The 18,647-nt window shown below is 39.7% G+C and overlaps 1 long non-coding RNA gene across 2 annotated transcripts in view; it reads right to left on the reverse strand.

Annotated features, from left to right (window-relative positions):
* The window catches only part of LOC122189647, a 36,123-nt gene that overhangs the window by 7,192 nt on the left and 10,284 nt on the right, over nucleotides 1-18,647 (reverse strand). Inside the window, exons 2-3 of one of the 2 annotated variants that reach the window (XR_006181901.1) lie at nucleotides 2,717-2,767; nucleotides 175-206 (exon numbers count right to left, since the gene is read on the reverse strand). This is a non-coding gene — a long non-coding RNA (uncharacterized LOC122189647). Of the gene's footprint in view, nucleotides 1-174; nucleotides 207-2,716; nucleotides 2,768-18,647 lie in introns of those variants that run through there. The other variant, XR_006181902.1, reaches the window with a different exon arrangement.

The following is an 18,647-nucleotide window of genomic DNA, read 5'->3' on the forward strand; positions in this document are numbered from 1 at the left end:
GAACAAGAAGATATGCTTGCTTTCCTGTCAGAGGAAATTGCTAAAACAGACATTTCTTTTAATTTAAAGAGCAGACTGTGTAATGTTGCAGTTTGCCCAGATGCTGTCAGAAAAGGTCACTGACCTGCTCCTCCAAGAATAATAAACAATGCAAAATAAATTACTTACTGTTTACTGGAGTGATCCCCTAGTATCGGTCCTTTCGCCTGTTTTAATTATTAAGTGTAAATTAATTACTCAGCAACCAAGAGTCTTCATCTTGTCTACTACGTACAATTCCTTTTTTTGCTCTCCTTTTCTATCTCAGTGTCTATATCTATTGCAATACCTTATTGGCATTACTATTTTTATCCTCATAAATTTTGCAATTTTGCATCACATTGCACAACTTTTTTTTACCCTTGGTAATGATTTTTGTGCTGAATGTTACAGGTAAAATTCTAATAATTTTATCTGTTTATGCAGCTAGCACACAATATCACCAGAATGGATGCAGAATTTAATCACCATCAGAAACCCCAATATATTGCCCAGATGGAGTAACTGGATGTACAGAAGATCTAGGCATGTACTGATTAAAGAGAATATGAAAACACTAGAAGGACAGCAAGAAACATAATAAAGCAGAAAATATTACAACTTAGAATTCTAAGCAGTTGTTATTGCATACAGTCCTTGAAGGACAACTTTTTAATCTTGCATCTTTAACTCTATGGTATTTTTTGCAGCTTCAACTAAAAATGCATGTAAAAGCTAGCACTGTAAAGAACAGTGACAACTGAATATATAACTTGTACAGACACATTGTTCTGTGCTCAAATATAGATGTAAGCAGGTTTGTATATGTTGCAGCTTTAGCAAATTGTGGTTATTTGAAACTGGAGGAAGAAGGAGCACGTTTCCTCCTTGCAGCTACTGAATACATTGTGTATTAGTGAGCAGACTCCTGTTCATGAAAAACTCATGTTATCCTCTGGGACATCTCTTATACTAAAACTATGTGATTTTAACCAATGGAAGAAAACAGTTGTTATTCTCTGATGTCCAAGTGAAAAGCTGTGCCTTTCCAACTGTGGGAAATAACAGGATTGTGACTTTTCAGGAGCAGGAATGAGCACAACAGGGATTGCACCATCAGAATGCCCTTTCATAGGATCTGAACAGTATCAGGATGCCAACAGGTTCCCACTGACAACTCCAGATGAAGCAAAGAGATGAAAGACTCCAGTTAGAAGCAGGAAACAGGGCTCCAGTGCAGGCATAAGGTCCAGCCTAGACACACAGCCAGAAAAAGGACTGGGCTCAAAGGACTGCTTTGGAGGTGACCTAGGAAAACCACTTAGTAAGCCAGAAGAGAAGCAGACAAAAGTGAGCACAAGTAAACTTCTGATGGAGCTCAGGCTAAGGCCAAGTGCCAGGTCTCAGCTTAAATGGAGCCCTGGTCTGTGGATTTCAGCTGAGACTATTCAGGGTAGTCATAGCCCGTGGATGCCTTTAGGTCCCTGACATGCCTGTATGGAAAATAGCAGAGGAGAGAATTCCTGTTAAAGCTGTTATTTTTGCACTAAAAGATAGAAGAAGTTGAACCTTGAGTTTTTACCCAGTTTTTAAACATCAGCGCTTCGGGATTTTAATGAAAAGCATATTATTTTCCTGAAAGAATAAAGTCCTGCTGTGAAAATGTTCTTTTAATAAGAAACCCAGTTTTCCACAGGAAGCAATTTTTAATGGAAAACACTCTAATGGAAAATTTTCTTTAGTGGAAAAATCAGCTCTTTTCAGTGTTGAAGGAAGTGAAATCCAATTTTTTTTTTCTGGACTTAATCTTCATATTCTGCCATTGTGTTTGAATCCTTAGGACCCACAGGGCTCATCAGTGTTAGCGTCTTGCAGTGAGGAAGATAAAGTACACACGAAAGAGACAGTATGGAAAGGATGTCTCATTCCCCTGTGTGTAATTTGCTCCCTGCTAACGGCAAGAAGCAAGATATGCTTGCCTCAGACTCTGCTGATGAGATGGTACTTTAAGGAGGATTAATGAAAGTGAAATGATGGAGAGGAAGGATTTCCTGTGATTAGATTTATTTAAGTGCTTGGGGCATTCGAAGCTGTTGTTGAGTCAATGAAAAGTTGGATTTCCTAAATCAACAGCAAAAGAGATGTAGCATCACTCTGCTGATAAACACAATTAGACTTTGTGTAACGCTGTTAGGGCCTCAAGACTTTCAGCTGATACGCTTGACATTTGTACTTCATTCAGGTCAGCTCTTAGAGTGTCCAAACCAGCTGCAGTTCCCACTGACTTCAGTGGGCACCAAGCATGTTCAGTAACCTTCAGAATTTGTCCTTTACTTCGTGTCTTGAAGCACACTGAAGTTGTGAGTGAGACAAATTAATCTGTTACCCTTTAATTTCCCTGCCCAGCATCACACAGGCTAAGCAACATCTTGCTTTGGCATCAGAGATATTTCTGCTGGCAGACTTGCTACATGCAACGCTTTCCATGCAAAATCTTTGTGGGCAGAAGGAAAACAAATGTCTGAAGCAAATGATCTTGAACAGGGAAGTGTAACGTGAGCACCACAAGACATACCACAGCAGTAGCCAGATCTATGAAGCCCCTTTCCACAGCCTACAGCCTGCAGCCACACGGGTTTGACCATCAAAGAACATCACAGGTCATGACAGAGCAGCCCACCTGAAACACATTACTCACCTCCCACTGGATAGGCAAGGATGTTCTGTGACAGCACCCAGCTCTTCAGACCTAAGTTATATCTTGTGTTACACATTTTCATAATAAATGTGGTTAAAAGTATTAAAAATGATGTAATGTGAAAATTAATTTGGGTGGTTTTTCATATATGTTCTTTTAATGTAGAAATATACTGTTTTGAGGATTAGGAAAGAAAATCAGAAAATAATCATTCTGAACTTAGTTATGGATGACAAAAGCATTAGCGATTTTCAGCCACACATTTTTGCTTAGCACTTTTTAAATCAAAGCATTCACTTTTTTATTTTTTTCAACAAAAACTATTTTGTCTTTATTTAAGGAAAATATGAAGTAAAAAAATGAAAGGAACATGAAACAGTATTAACTATATATTTAGAGCGGAAAAAGAGAATTCGTGCTTGGTGATCCCCTCCTTTCTTGGCTTCTCTGCCAACTATCCCCTCTCCCCAGTTGAGAGCATAAGGTCTGCACAGGCACATTTCCCACTAAATAAACTGGGTAAAACAAATGGGTTGATATTAAATAACATTTCTAGAGTTTAATATTCTAAAAGAAACTTTTTTAGGTTCTTGCCAACTTCTTGACATTTCAGATTGACAGATTTTTAGAAATTACTTTGTATTATTTATTGTTCTTGTTCTTAGGAGAAAAGGAGCAAGATGCTTACCACCTCCCAGGCTCAGCATTCTCTATTCCTACAGAATATTCCTATTCTCTATATCTACAGAAGCTAGGCAGTGATAGGGTGAAATGCATGGCTTTCCAGCTTTCTTGACATATTTATGAATGTCTCTTCTCATACATATTTTTAGGATCAAGATAAATTTAAAATCTTTTTCCAGGAAGTAAAAATTGCTCATTATGTTGATTCTCTGTGAGCAAGAGGAACTTATAGGCTTGCTCCAGGTGTTTCTGTTTGTGCTTTAGAGGAACCAGGTATTTCTGCTGCTACCAAATGCATACAGCAAAGACAACCTTTTGCTTTGCATGGTTTTAATAATCCATAGCACTGTACAGTTCTCCAAAGCCTTTTATCTTCATTCGGTTTTGTAAATATTGTCTAATTAATAACAGAGACTGTCCTACCTTGTTATCTGGGAGATAAGCCGAAAGGGCTGGAGTTAAAGCACTTTGATGAAATATTATCATTGTTCTCTGTCTGCCACTGTCATTGTTCCGTGGATGAAGGCAAGAGCTGAGTTTGCAATTCAAATATTACATTCATTTAAAAATGGCTTATAAAATAAAGAATGAAAGGCAGCTATCACTACCTATTATTTTTTTTTATGAGCTTGTGAGTTTCAAAAAGCATTTCATGTGGAAGAAGAAAAAAAAAAGCCCACAATAGCAAGTATGTGAGTTTAAGACTGAGAAATAAATCAGAAAATAAAAGTTAGTTTAAAAGCACAAAAGCACAAACTTACTTCTCTGCTCTTCTTTAATTATTGCTAGAATGACAGTCTATCAGCGTAAACTATGAGTGAATTGATACAAGACACAATGCAAATTTGATGTGAACACAATGCAGAAAAAGGCAAATGGAGCTGCCTGTGATTTACTTGTTTACAAAATGACTCACATTTCCTATTTAACTTCTGTTACACATTTAGAGTGCAAAATGAAAGCCTAAAAAAAGAAAGAGGATTTTTTCTTGTATGAAGGAAACATTTTAAATGATTCTAAAAATACATAACAGCTACTTAGTGGGCTTTCTGTAAGCCATTGCCACAATCCATCAGATAAAAGCAGCACTAAGAACTGACATAAGATATGTACAACAAGACAAAATACAGCGTTTTTCCATCCTGAGCTTTGGGGAATGTCTGTTTTTGCAGGGTTTTCTAGTCTGAGTCCCACAGGCACAACAGCACTGAATCTGATGCTGCTGGCATTCATCAGCACTTTTCTTCATGCCTCTGTTCCTCCCCCTGCAATGGCCAAGCCACTGCGCCTGGAGTTTGAGGTTCACACTTCCTTAGACAGAAGAGTAGACCCTCATAGCCCAAGCAACTGTGCAAATCTCTATCTGCTCTGCTAAAAATAAATGGCCAAGGACATCAACAGATTTAAGTCAATTAAAAATGCATTTTTGGTGGTAAAATTTGGTGGTAAAATTAAAAACAAAGAAAATTTGCCATGCCCAGCATTAAAAGGTTAATTTACAGAGGCACTACCCAATGTCTCATGCATGTTGAATACTTTGCACCTTTCAGACCCAAAACCCACACATGTGAAATTGAACTACGAAAATTAAGACATCACTTTCAAAATCATAGCCATATCCAAGGTCACAGAGCATAAGAAACAAAACTAGCACGGGGCCTTCCCAGTAAAACCTAATGATGCCATTAATTGGCAATGAGGCAATACTTTAACATATGTTATCACTTTTCCAAGTGATTACTGAAAAAACTATGGTAACCAACTATTTTTTGAAATTGTCTTTTCTATTCACTGCAATTACATGGCCATTATAGGCCTGGACAGCATAGAGTTTTCTTGATCAAATGAAATCATTTGAATCAGACAGAAAGGCTGTGGCATTTTTTATGTTAATATTGAAACTAGTGCTAAAGAAATAGCCTTGTGCCTTCTTGCATGTATAAAAATATCCCGTCAAATGGCAACACAAGATTCATATCAGCATTGCCACCAAAAATTAGGGAAGTAAAACAGACTTTGATTAGAAATCCTCTACCTCTTGTGCTTCTAAAATACTCAGCAGTTCTTACAGTACAGAGGAGCTTTAAATGCTTTACCAGCAGCACACATTCAGAATTAATGAGTGACACCTTAGATCAGTGCTTGAGACATTCAATCTACAAAGAAACTTCTGCTAAAAAACACTGATCTTTTTGTATTCTTAAGCCAGGAAAGTCACTATGTCAACTGAGAATGCAACTACAGGCATGAATAGTACAACACAAAATAAGAGTAGCAGACATAAATATAAAACAATATTGGAATGCTACTGTAGTAAGCAAGTTAATTTTAAATAATTCAGTCAAAACCACAAGGGGAATAACTATCTCATCAAGAAGGAGTTCTGTTCACCATGCCAATAAAAGGGACAAATAAAATGGATCTATTAAAAAAAAATATTAAATCATCCAGCAGAGCAAGTATGTACATCTGGGTATACCAGTTACTTGTGATGCTTTTAAGCTGAAGATTAATCTCATTTTTTAAAAGACAAAGGGCCTTGTACAGGTAATATGTCTATACTTTATAAGCAGACTTTCACAAAACTGGATTTAGTTTATGTTCATTCAAAATTGACAATAAGCCTGAACATGGTGCATTGTTCTCAGTGAAAGCCCATAAGGAATGATTCAGTTTAACAGACTGCCCTCAGGAACAGCATAAATTCCAGCTGTTTAATAAGTGCTACAAGAAAAGCATAATAGGAAACCAATGTTATGTGTATAAAAATCTGTAGGCAAAAAAAGTGGTTCTGGTCAACAAAGTCTTTTTTATGACAAATCCAGAAGTCTTTATACATTTGTGTACCTAAGAAGATGGGAAATCAATAGTATGATAGAATCATACAATCACCAAGGTTGGAAAAGATCTTCAAGATCATCCTGTCCAACCATCTGCCTATCACCAATAGTTCTCACTAAACCACCTCCCTCAACACAACACCTAAACATTCCCTGAATACCTCCAGGGTCAGCGACTCCACCACCTCCCTGGGCAGCCCATTCCAGCACCTGACCACTCTTTCAGAGAAGTAGAATTTCCTAACGCTCAGCCTGAATCTCCCCTCACGCAACATGAGGCCATTCCCTTCAGTCCTATCACCTACATGAGAGAAGAGGCTGATCTCCATCTCACTACAATCTCCCTTCAGGCAGTTACAGAGGGCGATAAGCTCTCCTCTGAGCCTCCTCTTTTCCAGACTGAACAATCCCAGCTCTCTCAGCCTCTCCTCATAAGGCTTGTGCTCCAGACCCTTCACCAGCTCTGTTGCCTTTCTCTGGACATCGAACCATACAATGGCTTGGGTTGGACTTCAAAGATCATCCAGTTCCAATCCCCACGCTTCAGACAGGGCTGATACTCACCAGATCAGACTGTTTTGGGAATGCTTTGGGCCCCATCCAACCTGGCCTTGAACATCTTCAGGGATAGAGCATCCACAACCTCTCTGGGCAACCTGTTCCAGCACCTCACCATTCTTTCAACAAAAAACTTCCCTCTGACATCTAATCAAATATCCCTTCCTTTAGTTTAAAACCATTTCCCCTTGTCCTGTATGGTCTTGCGTAACAGCAGGCCTTAGAGAGAGATGAGAGGCCTTTAGGTGACATTTTTCATGCTTAATGATCCTGTTTTTCCTCTAAAATTGCTTTCAGAGGCAGGTATGTCAAATAATCCCTTTCAAATTTTGAGTATAAAATCTGTTTTCAGCCTATTAACATTAGCTAGAACACTTAGGTGTGTTTCTTGCTATTCACTGGTTTATCATTTTTTTCATTACATCTTCTTAAGTGGTGTAATTATCCAGAACACCGGAATTTTTTTGTCTTGAGCTGGAGACCACAGATATACCCAGAGGAGAATATCCTATTCTATGTAAGAATCATCAAAGAATCAAGAATCATCATGCACTTATCGTCACCTAAACAACTTAATGGTAATGGATACATCCAGGCAGATAAAAAGACCCTTAGGTTTCCAGATCTTGACACTCCTCTCATTGTTCCCTTCTCACAGCACAGTTTTAGGCAAATTATTTTTTATTTCTCTGCCAGACGCTTATCCATGAGCAATCAATATCCGCAGTAATGGATTTTTTGAGAATATGATCCTGAGGCCCTTAAGTCAGTGCATTCTTTAGTTTTTTTCACCATTCTAATTGCTTGCAAGGTGAAGCTCCAAAAGATCTTTGAAATTTTCTGCTACTGAAACACAGTATGATTTCTGTTCTGCCAGCAATAAGGGAAAAGGGGTTTTCTCTCTAACCATTGTCTACAGTTATTTAATTCTCCATTACAATCCATCAGTACAGCAAGAGCATTTTTTTTGTCAAGAAACTACACCCCGCTGTGAGAAGTGCTATCCAGATGTGCTCCAGTTAAACATATCAGGGTATTTAAAGAGGTACCTAAATAAAAATTTAAAAGCCAAACTTCAAGATATGGGCTTTAGATAAACAATTTAATAGCTCCTAGCAAAACTTCAATGTGTCAAATAACAGAGAGTAAGTGGCAGACACCATCAGCTTCATTCAAAGGCATCCCCCACGAACAATACAAGCTGGGGGATGAAAGGATTGAGCACAGCCCTGCTGAAAAGGACCTGAGGATACTGGTGGATGGCAAACTGAATGTGAACCAGCACACAGCACAGAAAGGCAGCCATATCCCAGGCTGCATCAAAAGAGTGGCCAGGAGGTCAGGTTAGGTGATACTGACCCTCTACTCCGTGCTGGTGAGATCTCACCTGAAATACTGTGTCCAGATATAGAGTCCTCATTAGAGGAGATACGTGAACCTATTGGAGTACATCCGGAGGAAGGCCACAAATATGATCCCAGAGATGGGACACCTCCCCTACGCAGACAGGCTGAGAGAGCTGGGGCTGTTCAGTCAGGAGAAGAGAAGGCTCCAAGGTGATCTGATAGTGGCCTTCCAGTATCTAAAGGGGGGCTGTAAGGAAGAGGGGACTCTTTAGCAAAGTCTGATGTGACAGGACAGGGAGGAATGGTTTCAAACTAAAATAGGGGAGACTTAGACTTCAGAGATTTAGAAAAGTTTTTTACAGTAAGGTTGGTGAGGCACTGGAACATGTTGTCCAGGGAGGTGGTGGATGCCCCATCCCTGGAAATATTCAAAGTCTGGCTGGACAGGGCTCTGAGCAACCTCATCCAGCTGTAAGTGTTCCTGTTCTTCACAGGGAGTTGGAATAGGTGACCTTTAAGGGTCCCTTAAAACTCAAACAATTCTATGACTCTATGATCTGCAGACCTGAAAACTGTGCATCCCCATCTAGCCCCCTCCAGGCACTAAGATGGGCAGTGGGGTGGCAAGAGTTTAGGAGCAACAGACTCACTAGCTAACAGTGCCCGTGTACAGTCCCAGGAAGACATTTAGATGGAAGTCCAAATCCTGCGTCCTCTCACAGGTGGTTTTGTACTGCAGGGAAGCCTGAGACATTGCTGGCTGAAGATACACCTGTGGAGAGCTGTCATTGCTGCTGTCCCTGGCAAGCAGGAGGGAAGGGCTATCTTGGAGATAAGATACAAATGTACATGACCAGTTTTGAGCCACCTATTTGCACACAAACACAGCTTTCAATCTTATCTGCGCTGGCACTTGCAGCTGAGAGCTGCTATCCATTTCAGACAGAAAGCTAAATCTTTCCCATCTTTATGCTCACTGTACCTTCACAGTCTCTAGGATGTTGGCTTGCCCCTGCAGCAATGACAAATATATTTGGGATATTTGAAAGGAAGAGACATCAAGGAAAAGACACCACTCAGCTTGAATATGGAGCAAAACTGAAATAAGAGACTGCAATCTGTACTCAGTGGTTGTCTGCCTTTACTTTCCTTCTTACTTTCTTGGATTTTGTTGATGTATTTTTAAATGGACTCATCTCCCGCATTGCCTTGCCAACTCTCTCTTAGCAGGAGCAAAGAGCTTCTCTGCAAGGTAAGGGAGAAGATGTTCAGCAGTGTCTGTCTACTGAAAGAAATAAATCAGGGTCCCTGAGAGTAGAAGCAAAAGTGAATGAAATACCAGATGGTGGAAAAGAAATTGAGGGAAAGACTGAATATTTTTAAGAAGTAGTGAAGAACTTGTTCTTCTGCCCAAAATCTTTTTCTTCAGATATTGCTCAAATGGTTAAGGAGAACCAAAGTCCTGAGATATTCTTTCACCTGATGCATGTGAGTCAGTCAATATATTTGGCTTTTTCTGCCCTATTTATCTTTTTCCACTCTATTCATGTGCTTACAGATGTCTTCGTTATAGTTCATCACCAGATCACCAATGTTGGAAAAGACCTCCAAGATCATCTAGTCCATGTATGGAAATTTAAAAATATCTACAAGAAAAATCAAGCACTGTAAAACTGAGACATGCAAGAACAATTGATGCACAAGAAGTCTTAAAGCAGGCTATTTTTTATATTTATATTTTTTATTTATTTGTGCATTAGGATGTGGTTTTTAAGTACATGCTCCTTTCCTATGTCTTCCACTGGGTGCTGGCCTTGCCTAGTGAAGATCTCTTTCTACTTGTAGCATGCAATCAGTGGCTCGCGGGCCTTATTTAAACCACAAACCCAAACTGAATATTTTATCATTTATTCCTACAGTTCTGCAAAGTCTGAATACATGCATCTCCACAACACTTCTACAAGGAAAGATGATTGCACCTTTCTTCCAGCAGGAAAATGAAAGCACAGAGATAAAGGTCACAGCTTTCTGGGTTTCCCCAGTGCCATGCAGGCTCCTGGCCTCTCGTTTTACTTTTGCCCACACACTTTCTCTCTTTATCTGCATAATTTGAGCAAGGAGGTAGACAACATAGAAAGACTGAGGAATCTGTAGTGAAAAAAATTATACAAAAGAAAAAATAGAGTTAAGTGACATACACCAGTGCACCAAAACCTATCAAGCCTTCTACCCCAGCTACAGCATTGCACCCCTGCCACTGCCTCCCAGTTCCTCTACCCATGCTGTTCTCATTGATTTCCAGTTCCAAATTCTGTGAAGTGTTAGAGCTTCTTGTCACAAATTTTAACATTACAGAATGACACATCTTCCCCTGAACTCAGAATCAGCCAAAGCATTTTGGCTGAAACTTGTCAGATAGGGGAAAAAAAAAAAGCAACTATTCCTTGGGGGTGATGCAGTAGAGATTTCAGCTGGAACTGCTAGTCTAACAAATATGCCTCTGACAGAAAATGTGTTCTACAAATACACAAAAATGATGTTGAGTGGAGACTGTTGTGGCTTTATAACCAAGTATCAAAAAATTAGGAAATACCAGAGTTATGTAAGTGTGTGAAATCTTAAGTCAGCCCCACTGCAAATATGTTTGGAAATGCCTTTTTTTTTTGGCTGGTTTAATGCTCTCCTTTAAGGAAAATGTAGAGGTGCATGAACAACCAGGCCATCTTGTTTACTGCAGTACAGCAGGCTGCATGAAGCATTTCACTTTAAAACAAGGTCTTCGGATTTTATCATCGTTTGCCGCCTGCCTTCACTTCAGCCAGCTCGTTTCCTCCTTCGGTGATTCCTATTGACAGCTGCACTTACACAGCCCTCTGTGCTCTGCTCACTGGGGAAGCCGCAGGGACACCGGCTGCCATCCAGAGCCACGCTCGCTCTGCGGCTCGGTGCCCGGCCGGGCAGCAGGGAGGCTAAAATGCAACTCACATGGCTTTGCGCATTTCACATGTTGTAAAAGCTTCTCCAAGAGCTCTTCCAGCTCTGCCACCTTTGAAATGAACTGTTTCATTTTTCAAGCATTGGAGGTATTATCTTTAAGAGTAAACACTGGAGAAACCACAGCAGATTGCCTGCCAATTGCCTGCCGCTATTGATTCTGGAAGGACTGCTGACTGAAGTGCTACACACCAACAGGGCAACAGCAATTTAATGTTCATTAGTGTTCAGAACAGTTTCTCAGTGAGAAGATTAAGAGGTCAGGAAATCCACTGAATTTCTTCTCTTTGTTAGATTCAAGGTAACAAAATGTATGCAACATTTCGTTTTTCAGATTCTTGAGGAGACTTGCTTATGATGGGAGATAAGACATCCCCTTCAAGAATCACAAATTATTTTAAAGGATGATTTAAAAATAAAATGTTGCGCTGCAAGGGTGAATCTTGATAATGCAGCATTACAGTATCTCTCAGAGGAAACAAAAGAAAAGGTGCCATGCTGCTACAGCTCAGAAATTGCTTTATTATCTGACTCACACTTGGAGCAGAACAGTCTCCAGTCTTGGCATCTATCACAAAGCATCACAAGAACAGCACCAAGGTACAATTTTAAAATTACAGTGGAAAGAGGCTATTATTTCCACTTTGTAGGAGTATTCCAGAAGGCAGCTCTCTGCTACCTAGAGTAGCTATTTTCCCCTCAGTCTCTCAATCCCTGTCTGTTTGGAACTCATTAGAAAGTAATTTCTTTTTGTCCAAATATTTTTGCCTTCCTAGAGTCAAAAAGAACAGGACTGAAAGAAATTCAGCAAGTTTTTCTCTTTTTTTCTTTTGGTTTCCCTACTGATACATTTGCTAACACAGTAATTAAAAGCAAATTGCGCTCCTCTAAAGCAACTGAAGTAATTATGAGCCATGTCTAATATTGGTTGCCAAAACAACTAACAACTCTCAAACTGTCTCATAGAGCACTTTCTCCCCCATGGATCAGGCACAGCAGTTTCTTTCCTTTTCCAAAGAAAAATGCTCAAATGCCATCCTCAAAACAGGACAGGTAAAGAGGGCTTTTTGATCTAGTTCAACACCACAGATCAAACCTTCACTGATGGCAGAAGGTACAATGGCTCAGAGCATGTGGACAAGCCAGAAAAGAAAGCAGCAGGAGAACCAAGCCTTGAACTCCATAGCAAACTGCCTTCTCACTATATTTAGCCTTGTTCCTTGCCTTCACATTCCTGATCTCCAAGTACATCTTCTTTATAATCTCCATCTTCCTACAGTATTTCCCCTGCTTAGTTTGTCAGCATCAACCAGATGGAATCTTCCTGAGCTTCTACACACTTTCCTTTCTAAGGAAGCCACAATTCCTGTCAGATACTCTCTGTTGCTACTAGGTAGGAGACATGGACCCGTGGAGAAACAAGAGACATTTGTGGTTATCAGAAGATGCAAGTTTGATCCAGCACATACACAAACTAAACGAATAGAAACATCCTTTCCAGGACAATGAAGAACCTCATCTTGTCTCTCATGCTTGTCACATTAAAAAGCTGCTTTTCTGTTTTCCTTAGTGACTTTTAACCTAAGCCCTAAAGATCATGTCATTTGCTTCCTTACAGCAGGCACAAGACATTATCCAACTCATGCAATAAGCACTGCCCAATACACCCAGTTTTGGCTGCTCTCATTAAATGTTCTACAAGGATCTTCACTTGGATGTTCAAGAAAAGACTTAAGTATCCTACAGTTCTTGCTAAACAAAGCAACTGGACTTCAGGACCTTAGCTCTCTTTTCAAATCCCTTCTGCACACAGATGCTGCAGGACTGAAGTATTTCACAGTTCTCGGCTAAAAAATGATGGTATTTCTGATGCAACCACACATCTATTAGAAAGTAGCCCAAGAATAATGAGGAAAATGATTAGAAATTAAGGAAAAGGAAAAAAAACATTTTTGCATTACTCTTCTTCTATTTTTTAAGTAGAAAAATTGCTGAAGAGCATCTACCTGTGTTTTGGGTTTCTTCCATAAAAATGAGCTGTGAAGAATTATTCTGGCTTAGCTTTTCTTCAACAATGCACTGCTTCAGCTTAAAGTAGAAAAAGTAAAGTTGTTTCTCTGGAATATGCCTGGAGAGACATGAAATGAAATCAAACAAACCACTGGGATTTTTTTTTTTATTATGCATTTGCTATGTTGGTATCGCTACTGTTATAACATTTGAACCAGTCCTTCTCTCATTGAAGGTCAGAGAATTTTGCCACTGATTGCAAAAACAGAAAGAAATGTTCTTGCTCTTCTGTATTGTCATTTTCCTGATCAATATCAACAATGTTCTTTAGAAACAGTTTGATATCACTTGCAAGGCATGGAATTTGTGGTGCTTGGTTTACTAATTTATCTAGAAATAAGTTTTGCTATAACTGAGTTTTTAAAATGGCTGTAGCATTAAAGCTTAGACCTTCAGAGAACTCTCTTCGTTTATAAAGGCAGAGTTCCAATGTTTCTATTACCATTACATTTAAGCTAAAACTGCAGATGACAGCCAAGAACACTCTCCAGTAACAAACAGAATCTAGGAAGAAGATTGTTCAAAAGAAAATCCTACGTAACCAACACAGAATGAAAAAAGAGGAAAAGTATCATAAAACAAACACAAAATATGAGATCCTTCAGATCTGTCTTCTTTTCCCATCTCCACTGCTGTCAACAAACCCCTTTATTACAGAACTTTCACCAAAAGATCTTGCTCAAGCATAGATGCTACTGGGCAATTTACTTCGATGTTCTTGTAGAACCATTTGTGCCTAAGGAACAAAATAATGACAGCAGCTCTCCTATTCAGATCAACATTTTACATACAGTAGCCAAATCTTCTAAAACTTACTGCAGGTCCTATGTGTCAGATTTGGGATGTTTCATCCTAAACGCTAAAGCCTACTGCTTGCTGACTGTAACGGCGCCGATGGCTACTTTCCATTTGTTATATTTCTCTATTATTCCTCTGGCAAAAGGACATACGGTCATGCACACACACTGATTTAAAGTTTCTGCCAAAGGGGCAGAGGCATATATGAGGCAGTATATGTAGTGGGTAATTCTCAGACATGAGACTCTGCTGTCAGTTGCAAGCTTTCCGTGTTCATAAGCATTTCATTTGTTTTACATCTCCTGTCCTAAGTGCATTATTCACTGTTTCAAGACCCATTTTTGCTCTTCAGGAAAATTTAGTGGAATTCTTCAATTTATTTGGCTCCAGAGTCAAATTTATGTTATCTGTTTTGTCAGACAGCAAAAGCAGAGTCTCTTACAAGCATTTAAATCAATCAGATCATAAGATCTAGGTCCTGGGGAGTCGCTCATTAAAAAAAATTTATTATCAAAATACAAAAATACTTTTCTGCAGAAATAAATCTGTTTCTGGAGCACATATATAGACAGGCAGATCAGGTAGCAATGGTATCAAGCGAGAAAATGTGTTAAATTAATATTTGCGCTTTCTTCTGAAGAAAAAAAAAGAAACAAAAACAAAACAACAACACAACAAATTCTTCTTAATGCTCACTATTATTTTTTGTCTGTTTTCTCCTCCCTTACTGTTACTGCAGTCCTCAGAGATATGAAGCATCTGCAAAAACCCATAATTACGTCCCACCCAGTTTTTTTTTTTTTTCAATCCCCACATTTTAAAAGCCTTTAGAGATGAATTAAGAGACTGCTGTAACTCAGGAGTCTGAGAACCCCACAGTTCCCACCTATGACCATAGTGCTCACGGAAACTCTCTGAATGCACCCTGCTAAAAATTTACCCTATTGTTTCCCGATCACTTTTAAACCCCAACATCAGCAGTAGAAGGACAGACATTCCTCTGCCTCAGCATCACTCTCGCTTGGGTCTGCGGGGAGCAGGGAAGAGCAGTAGGGCAGGTAAGGGTAAGTACACAGCAATGAGAACTGCAGCAGGCAGCTTGGAGGACAGCTGCTCACCAGGGCTTTGGAACTTGCACTCAGCCCAGGCTTTTTCTGACTCTCCAGATTGCACTCCTTCTCCACATTCCAGTGCACAAGAGATGAAAGTCACCCCAATGCAGAGAGTAACACTCCTGAAATATTATTAAGAGACTTTGAGCAGCTAGCATGGCTCTCTGCAGAGACTAATTTCTACTGTCTTTAGTGTAACTGATTGCAAAACAGCAGAATGTGGCAGTGCCTCACAAATCAGTGGGAGGAACAGCTTTGAATCTTCATCCTGGCTTTCCACCACACAAGTCCTCAAAGGCTTTTGAAAGTTTTGCTGCTTTTGCTCACCATCATAGCCTCGTGCTGATAGCAGTACTGAAAGGGAACTGCCTGCAAGCAGTTCCCTAGAGCATGTGTATGCCCTTTGTTTTCAAATCCAGTCTCACCTACACACGATTTTCCCTTTAAGCATGATATACCCTCTAGACCACATTTGAGGATGTCGCAGTAATACCCAGAGATCAGAATGACTGTGTGTTTTGAATGATTTCAGCAAGATTGAGTATTTGATGTAAATGCAAACCTCCTAAGTCTGTGCACATCACACTTGTTCTGAATCTAAGCAACAGTAGACCCTAACATCTAGAAGCAACCAGCAGAAACATAGCTCACTTTGTTACAGCCTATTCTCAAGCCATTCTTAACTTCGCAAAGTATACAAGGACAATGACCAGAGTCCTAAACACTACACGCATAAAGCTCCACACATGAGTATCTACAGGCAGTAGCATTACCTTTCACTTTACCCCTCCCATAGCAATAAAAGACTCTACAGCAAAGATAAGCTTGAGCTGTAAGAAATGCAGTGAAAAGCTAATAGGACTGTTAGAAGAAATCTCCAAAAGAACTTGGCATACACACCAGCACAATGAAGACTGGGCAGAGATACAAGAGCTTGATGAATAAGGCATGAATAAACATCAGCAATTATGCATCTAATAAAGCAGCAAGGCTGTAATGGCCCAAGAACAAAAGGATATAAAACAAGCCTGACTACCTCAGACTGTAAATTAAGAAAAGGTTTCAAACTCTCTCAGTGGTGTAATTCTGAAAGAGCTTTTAAAAAGAAAAGTGCAAGCAGTACACAATGCCCAACAAGAGCTGGGACTAAGAAATGTGTCACTACCTGTGGCACATGGGTCATGTGAAGTTATTCACTGCAGTCTGCTCTGTGTAGTAGACTAAACATCCCCAACAGAACACTAGACAGCTATTTGCTCTGCCAAGCATTGCTGACCAAATTGTTGATGGTCCAGGCCAGGCTGAATGGGGCTCTGAGCAGCCTGGTCTAGTGATTGGCAACACTGCCCATGGCAGGGGGGTTGAAACTAGATGATCTTTTCAACCCAGGCCACTCTGTGATTCTATGACAGGAGTGATGGACGACTTCAGGATTGAGAGCATCAAGGTCCAAAAGATGGAAGCTTTACTAAAAGTGTCAGGCATTCTGACATGAAAATGCAGATGAAGCAAAGGTATGGAACTGAATTCCTCCATGCAGAAAAAACCATCAACACTTACTGAACATTTATAGAGACCAAACAGTGGATGTGCGTATAGTGAGATGGTAAGTGGTATGTTTCAGCAGTGGTGACAGTGGCAGTGTGTTACCTCCACTAGCATGGCCCACAGGCTCCTGTTTATCATTGGCAAAAATGCACAGCTAATGGTGGTGACTATGTTGAAAAACAGTCCTTTTAGCTGAAAATTTTCTCAATCAAATAATATTATCATGCTCTTTGTATATATTGTAGCTTTCATGAAAATAAATACAAGGTATTACTTTGAGAGTTACTTACATAGTTTACAACCCTTTTCCATTTTGGATATACTTAAACTGCATAATTAGCACTAAGTCTGTCAACATATGTGCCAGTCAATTGATTTAGCTTCAAAACATAATTACTTTTCTTATGCTGTTGAGGAAAGAAAATATGCAATACATTTGTTATGGTTCTTAATTAAAATACATCTGTGAAGGTACACTGTTATTGATATTGAACTCAATCCAGTCTTACCATAAACTAGGTGTGCCATTAGGGCTGGATTTGGCCAACAATTAATATTTTAATCATAACTTGTTTAACCTAACCTATATCACTGAACATGGCAACAGTAATACAAAACAGAATGATGTTTTAAATCCATGTGTTCAGAGCAAGCCTGGTGAGATCATTGATGTTTGGTCATCATCTGGGTCTAACAGCAATGGTATGTTGCAGAAGAAAATAGTTTACCTCCTAACAATCTCTTAGATCACTTTAACAAAAATCACTCAAGGCAATGAGCAACACAAAGTTTTTAATAAACAGATGGACAAGGAGGTTTTCAGCGTGAAGTTATCCATTTTTTAGATGCTTACCTATGGATAAGAAACAGAGCATTCCTTCCAGATTTATATCATTGTAACTGAGCACAGAACATGGACAGTACAGTAAGCCAATTGCGTTACATAAATAATTGGGTAAATGCATAAGTTGAAGATGAATTTGATGATAGAAAACTGGATGAAGTGTATATGGAAGAGGCAAACTGAAAAGGAGTGGAAAACAGAAAACTCAGAATATTAAGAATATATTAGGAAGAATGAAGAGAAGACCAACAAAACTGACCGACACGTGAAATGCACTGAAAGGGTAAATAAAGCCCAGAAATTATAAAGGGGTACTAGGACCTAGAGAAAAAAGTAGCCATCTTAGGAGAGGTCTTCCTGGCAATAGTTCAGCAGAACATAACTTGGCAGGCATGGCAGGAGAAGAAGAAAGGCTGAACAGCCCACGAGCAGAGGCAGAAAACACTGATTCTCCCACTTGTGTGGCATACAGATTTCTCAGTGGGTAATCAACAACCACAAGTTAGGAGAGTGAGCTCCCTAACTGAGCCCACAAATTCGAAAGTGTTGTACCATACCTCAGAAGTGAGGTTTTCCAGGATGCTTGTCACGTCTCACTCCAAACCTGCACCAGTGATTAAAGCAGTGAGGCAGAAACAATATCATTCACTCATTTAAGATGCAGGAGCTCATGTTGGAGGAGCTGAGCTAAGGTCCCTGGCCAGCTTGGTGTCTGACCCTCTCATGTAATCACCTTTGTCTTGGAATGGACAACAACAGAGAAGATCTGCGCAACAAACCCATCCAAGTGAGCCTGAGTTTGTTAAGCCTGGAGGTGACACACACACACACACACACACAACTTTCATGCTTGTATGAGAGAGAGTGCAAATTCTGGTCCCTTGTGGTTACAGCGATACCCAGGTCAAAGAGGAGATTAGATAGCACAGCCTGTTCCTTCATGATTTATAGACAAAGCACTTTGTGCTGGTGCAGGGAGGAGGCATCTCTGCACCACACATTGTGATGCACCAGCATGAGCTGGAGTAGAGATTGGCAAGGGGAAAGGAGAAAGCTATTATTTCTGAGATTGTACTGTTCTGGGACTACAGCTACTCTGCAAATTGAATTCATATTGGTAATACGTAGTAAGAAAAC

Source organism: Lagopus leucura, unplaced genomic scaffold (assembly GCF_019238085.1).
Source record: "Lagopus leucura isolate 7727_CA_CO unplaced genomic scaffold, USGS_WTPT01 Super-Scaffold_100157, whole genome shotgun sequence".
NCBI classification, from domain to species: Eukaryota; Metazoa; Chordata; class Aves; order Galliformes; family Phasianidae; genus Lagopus; species Lagopus leucura.